The sequence below is a fragment of the Peromyscus californicus genome, unplaced genomic scaffold, assembly GCF_007827085.1.
Source record: "Peromyscus californicus insignis strain IS unplaced genomic scaffold, ASM782708v3 Scaffold_16__1_contigs__length_79575227, whole genome shotgun sequence".
NCBI lineage: Eukaryota > Metazoa > Chordata > Mammalia > Rodentia > Cricetidae > Peromyscus > Peromyscus californicus.
In genome coordinates this window covers 4,462,680-4,469,820 of record NW_026294458.1, presented here as the reverse complement: position 1 = coordinate 4,469,820, position 7,141 = coordinate 4,462,680, and the positions used below count along the sequence as shown (strand labels likewise).

General features: G+C 43.8%; 1 pseudogene; it reads right to left on the bottom strand.

Annotated features, from left to right (window-relative positions):
• Nucleotides 1–299: 299 nt before the first annotated feature.
• LOC128111645 (5-formyltetrahydrofolate cyclo-ligase-like) lies at nucleotides 300–7,141 on the bottom strand (annotated as a pseudogene).

Below are 7,141 nucleotides of genomic sequence, written 5' to 3'. Positions count from 1 at the left end.
CTAATTCAGAGACCTTTAAGGCTGTTCTATATAGTCTTCCATTCTGTACTAATATTATCCCAGTTGTACTTAAGGCAAATTGATTAAGGTTGAATCAGACTATAAATTCTCAGTGGAGGGAGTCCAGGCTGATCAAATTGTCTAGGCAGCTCTCACTTTAAATTCAGTAAAGATACAGTCCCTCTATTTCATTTACCAGCTGGGTTATTATGTTGCAAACCTAAAACAAGCATGCCTTATGTGAAATTTTTGCTTGAAAACTTATCATTGCAACTGAGGGTACACAAGCTTACCCCTTTCTAAACTGAGAAAACAGAGGCAAAGCAGGAAGATGAGCAGACCACAAAGGCTACAGCAAAGACAATCTGAGCTCCAATCAGCTCGTCTCAAACACTGTGAAGCTGGATTTATGCTTTAGCACTGAACTTGCCAGAGTCTAAACTGCTGATGCAAGTAACACTGCACACTGAGAATGTGACATTAGCAGGTAACAAAGAGTGAGCCTGCCTGCTCAGACATTTCTACAAACAGCAGGGATCTCTGCCTCAGACCACAACCACAAATGACTCTAAAGTATCATTCTCCATTCCACTGCAACTTGGATTGCAAGTATCATGGGAGCAATGATGCCACTGATGCCACAAACACAGCATGGATAAAGAGCAGAGGATGAAAATAAATAAGCCAGTGTTGGGAATGCACATTTTCAAGACCCACCCCTGAGCTTCAGTGTTTTCAATCTTCAGTATATTTTTATGTGATGCTTCTATTTGATGTATAGTACAAGTTGGGATACTTTATTAGTATAAAATTTCTGTCTCCCCAGCTACAGTGTGAATCCTTTCAGGCACAGGACCTTATCTTCCTATACATACAATAGATCTGACATAAAATAGATGAAAATATCTGGTAGAAGCCAGAGAGGAAGTGTATGCCCATGAGCTCAGCACTGGAGAGGCAGGAGTTTGAGAGTTTGAAGCCAGACCCTGTCTTACACACACACACAAACACACACACACACACACACACACAGAGAGAGAGAGGGGGGGGGGGGGTTTAGAAGAAGGAAAATTCTGATGACATTACCTAAACATTCAAAGACATCAATTCTTGTAAACTAGCCAAGCCTGACCACACTTCGCATCTAAGATCAGATGGTATAGGACACACTTAGGTAAGTATTTTAATGTGAGAAATGATGCCTTACCCATGCATAAGGCCTCCTCCCGAACATCTCCTCACCAGGCTGATGAATATCCCAGGATGCTTTGGGAAGTGACGAGATTTCTTCAGGTGACGCTAACCTCACCATGTCCATGGGATTGCTCTGAAATCGGTACCGAGGGATGAAGCAGATTTTGCCTTGTCTGAAAATGTCCTTGATGATCTCTCCCATGTCAATTTCATCTTGCATGCTCAAAAAGATGGAAATTTTGTGGGCAATCACCTAAGTGGGAAATGATGGCAATTATAATTTTTAAGACTATAGTTTTCATAAATAGTAACTCCTCTTACCAATTTCTCCCTTTTGTCACAGCCTTCTCCAAGTAAAGTGATACAGTGAGTTAATGCTATGTTTTGATACCTGGCTTTTATTTCCATACTCAAGATTTGCATATTCGATGATCTCTTTACCTTTCTGGTAGGCCTGTTGTCTGTACGGAAACTCATTAAGAAGACATGAAGTGGTAAAGCTGTCTATCTTCAGAATTCCAGATGTGATCCCAGTTTCCAGTACATGTCAGAGACTTACTAGAGGATTTTTGGTTTATTTTCTCTTTGAAATTTGAATCTCACCAATTTTCCAGTCCTTGGATTGTTTGGCATTTCTCCCATCAATTTTAGCCCTTTAGGCTCAACCAAGACCTAACCTTCCCCCTTCTGCATAACCTTTACTACATTTAGAATGATATACAACTCAGCACTTCAGTCTGTAAGAGGTAAGTCATGAGTCAATCACTGCTTATGTGTCCTAAACCAGTCCACAAGCTCCCACAGAGAACATGCCCTATAACAGTCTCTACCAATGCTATTCCATTCAACTGGGTGTTCAGAAAGTTCATTAAAATGGGGCCAAGGGGCTCCTAGTGTAAGAATTTTATTTAGTAGAATCACCTGTTGTTGTTTTTTTTTAAATGACAAGCGGTGCTGGTTACCGTTCGGAAAGGTCATGAGGCATGAGCCATGACAAAACCCAGCATTAGAGCTTTATTAGGAGGATGTTGGGGTGGGGGACAAAAGAACCAGCCTGGAGAAGAAGCATGTGTAGAGAGCAGAGAGAGAGATAGTGGGGGTGGGAGAGAACAGAGCAGAGAGAGGAGGAGGAGTCTGTGTCTGGCTCTTTTAAGGACTCCCGTGAACATGCAGGTGGGCTTATGGAGCTATGCCATGCATGCGCTGCATGACCATGCCCAGCGCACGTAATCACCAATGCACACTGATGACTTAAGATGCAAGACCCCTTGCTTAGCTCCTGAACTGTGCATGTGCAGTCATGCAGCTGGAGCAGCGGCAGAATTCCAACACTCATCAGGCTAAGGGTGCTAAGTTCTGCTCAAAATCCTAGGAACTTACCCAGACTCAGAAGTTGGCCTTAACTCCCTTTTCCTCTCCATTCCTTTTCTGTTCTGTCCTGTCCTCCAAGCTAAGAAGAGAAGGATAATGCAAATGCAGCTTACAAATGTGACTGGCAGAAAGATACAGTACAGAAAGCCAAGTTACAGGTAATACAAAGGGAAGAGAGAAGTGAAGCAAAGCAAACCAAACCAGGGCCGAGGAAGAGAGTCAACCCCCGGTTTCTGAAAAGCTGTAAAGCTGTTGGAAGGCTTGGCGTAAGTGAAGCAAATGGAAAGGGGGAAACCCAGATTTGGAGGAGGCCCAAGGCTTTGACACCACTTACTATATGAGAAAGTACTTTTTAAAATCTCTTTGAAGAAGAGGATAGAAACCCAGGAGCTGAATAAGCAGTAAGGCACACAGCTACAATTCAGTGTGAGACTATGCATATGCATTTGCCTTCCTGCCTTCAGGCTCACTTACATGTTATTTGTTAAGAAGGGAGGAAAAAATGAAACCTGTCATAACAATGAAGACAATAAAGCAGAAATTTGATTAATTCCTGTAAGACAGAGGGAGAACAAGACAGTATTTATAGACAAAGTTGCACTAAAACATGGACACAGGAGGTAGGCAGAATCCATTCTTCTCTTAGAATTCTGACCAGTGTCTACAAAAACAGGGGGCATCTTGTAGCTAACACACTTTCATTCATAAACATGTACAGACAAGAAGGGCCAGGAGTTTCATTCAGTGGTAGAAGGCTTCACTACCACGTACAAGGTTCTCAGTTGATGCCCAATACCCCCAAAGGACATAAATATACATAGCCAATAAATGATTTTCAGCCATTTTGAAAAGCAAAAGTACAAAATAGAAAGATTTCTAAAATAAAAAAAGAAAGGAAAAAAATGATTCAGTGCTAAATAGATAATTAAAAAAAGATTATTTTTAATTTCTAATTAGTTTTCTCAGACAAGCTGAAAACAATAACTGAATCTATAAAACATCAATAGGTTGCTATGGAAAGGAAGCAGTAAGAAATAATTATTGGAAATTAAAACCACAATTAACAAAATGAAAACAATCTAGGAAGAAATCCTGCGTGGGGAGACAAATTTGGGAAAAAAATATGAAAAAAAAGTTAAGCGACACAGAAGATCAAACTAAACTTTTTACTATCTAATTAACAAGAATTCCTGAAAGATCCAGAGGAAAACTAGTTACCAAGATGTGGTGGTGTGAATGAGAATGGACACCATAGGCTCATCCATTTGAATGTGTTGTTCTCAGTTGATGAACTATTTAGAAGGATTAGGAGATGTGTACCTCTTGTGGAAGGTGTGTCACTCAGGGTGGGCTGTAGAGGGCACGAAGTCCTTGTGCTCACAGATAAGCACTAGGGAAACCAGGAACGTTAAACACTAAAGCTTGTCTCTTCAAAGGAAGAGATGTATCATCTCTTTTCTGCCCAGAAGGCTGGGAATGGATTTGATTAATAGCCTGGTGACCTCTGAACTATCTCTATGGCCAGACCACACATGGTTCTCCCACATTCTTATGTTTGTCTCAGTCATCCTCCCCAGACCCTTATCTTGAGCGTAGTTTCTCAGCCAGTAGAGCCCATCTTTATGGGAGATGTCACATGTGCTTTACAAATGGGAGCAGAGGAGGTTAATAACCTTTGCACTATCTGTATGACCAACACCACACCAGATCTTCCCCCAGACCTTTAACATGTCACATGTAGTCAATCTTTACAATCTATCTTAATGGGAGAGGACACATGTACCTTGGAAAGAGTTTCAATGTAACCATGTCTTAAGCTTTGTTGTACACACAGGATTGAATTAATTATCACCAGAAAACTTTTTCCCAAAATGTGCTTAAATATGCCTAAAATAAACTGTCCTTTGTTAGCCTCTAGAAGTGTGAACCAACAACAGCCACTGAGTTGTGTTGAGGAAGGCTTCCTTCCTTCTTGCTTCACACTGATGACACCCTTCTGGCCTCTATGATCACAGAGATCACTGGAGTGAGCTTTGAGGTTTCAAAATCCCACAGCCCATGACAATCCCAGTCAGTCTCAGTCTCTCTCATTCTCTCTCTCTCTCTCTCTCTCTCTCTCTCTCTCTCTCTCTCTCTCCCTTTCTTTCCTTCTCCCCCTCCCTCCCTCCTTCCCCCACTCCATTTTGTGGATGTAAGCTCTCAGCTACTTCTCCAGCACCATGCCTGCCTGCCTGCCTCCATGCTTCCCACCATGATTAAATGCTTCTTTTTATAAGTTGCCTTGGTTATGGTGTCTCTTCACAGCAACAGAACAGTAACTAAGCCACAAGATATAATACATAAATAAAAAACATCAGTCTCTAGATTGGAAGTCATAGATCTTAAACAGAATGAGAAAAAAAATAATCAAAAACTTGAAATCAATTTAGCAGTCAAATGGGAGTTGTTGGGTCTAGAGAGATGGTTCAGCAGTTTAAGAGCACTTAATGCTCTTGAAGACAAACTGGATTCAAATTATAGCACCTACACTGGGTGGTGGTAGTGCATGCCTTTAATCATAGTACTCTGGAGGCAGAGGCTGGCTGATCTCTGTGAGTTCAAGGCCAGCCTGGTCTACAAAGGGAGTTCAGGACAGCCAGGACTACACAGAGAAACCCTGTCTTGAAAAACCCAAACCCAAACCAAACAACAACAACAACACAACACAAAACAAAACAAAACACACCAAAAAAAACCCAAAACAGACCAAAAACAAATTACAGCACCTACATGGGGGCTTACAACCATCCTTAACTATATTTCCAGGGGATCTGGCACCCACTTCTGACCTCCAAAGGCACCAGGTGCACTTGCTAGTGCGCACACACACACACACACACACAATGTACTTACACACATGCAGGCAAAACATTCATACATATGAACTAAAAATAAATAAAGGTTGCCAATCACATTGGTATTTTCTTTAAAAATAATTTAAGGATATAATCTAAAAAAGTTGAGAAGAAAAAGTACATAAGAAAGAAGGCAACAAGTTCCATATACAACCCTAACTCAGAAGCAGAAACCGGACTGTGCGGATGCAGTTACCTCACAACATGAAAATTAATCTACCCCTAGATGAACACAGATTATTACAACGACACAATTTAAAACTAGGAAAATAGACCCGAACGCAGTGTTCTAAGTATGGAGAAATAAAATGTAGCCCATTTTTTAACAGCTGTACCACTGAACCTTATCTCCAGCCCTCCAATTTTTCATTCACCTGCTTCCTCTTCTGATCCTTCAGGGGCAATGATCATCTTTTTCATCTCTGTAACCCAATACACAGCAAAAAGGTTTGCTACTAGGTGTTAAACACATGTGAATGAATTAAATTTAAACCGGGAAGTGAGGACGTGGATCGACATTCTCTGCATCTTCTTAAGCTCACAGGAATGCCTTTCCTCACAATAACAGAATAACTCCAAACGTGCCCAGGTCCAACCTCCCTTAGAAGCTCCGGGGCTATCCACAGGCTCCGCCCCCTTTCCTAGGAGGCCAGACTGGAGCCAGGAGCATCAGTGCGCCTGTGCAGACGCGCAGCCGAGCCCAAGCTTCCAGGCATTTAAATCCATTCTTTGCACCTTCGGAGTGAGGAGTGGGACTGGCGCAGCCGCTCCTCTGCACTTCCGCCTGCAAACGCTGCTTCAGCTCCGCCCGCAGGCTACGCAGGGCGCTGCTTACTGCTACCGCTGCTGTCACGTGGCAAGCACCGCACAGGCCACGCCCATCACCTTCTGCCACGGGGGGAGGGGAGGGAGGGGGCGTGGCCTCTGTAGACTGGCGGAGGTGCACCGGCCTCTTAGTTGGCAGAGCCCACCCCAGTCTTGTGGCAGCGAAGGGCAGAGTGCTGGGGCGTCCTTGGCTGCCCCGGCCAGCGGGGTGTCAACGGGGCGACCCACCCATGGGAGAGAATGAGAGGGATGGGGGAGACATGAGAGAAGGCAGCAAGACAGTGTGTTCTGATCAAGCTGCAAATTTTATTCTCAGCAAGGCTTATATAGTATGAGGGGGGCAGGAAGGAGGGAAGGAGTGCACGACGTGCCATACAAGCAGGTGAAGGTGGATGTGCAGGTGAAGGGCTACGTGCAAGTCATGCAAGTCGTGAGGCTGCTAGGTGGTAAGGTCACTGGTCAGGGCCCATTGTTCTGTTGCTATGCTACCTGACCTGCCTGACCTGTTCTTTATCTTTGGGGGCATCTGGTTTAGGGTAGGGGCTTGTTCTCTGGCTTAGCTAGTACTTTTCCATGATCCATGTTTGGACCCTGACACTTGGCCTTTCCTGCACGGTAGCTGGGGACAGTGCACCAAGCCCAGTACATTTACCCTCCCTCACAGCCTGCGGAGGTAGCCGTCCTTCTGCAGAAGGTCCAGCAAGGGACTATACTTGCGGACTCAGTACTCATCTAATTACCTTAACGTTGTGCAAGTGCGGGGCTGAAGAGGCATCAGAAGAAGGGCAGAGCAAGCCGGATGCGCGTACATCATTGCCGGTGGACGCTTGGCTCCTCCTGGCCAAAGGATAGAACAT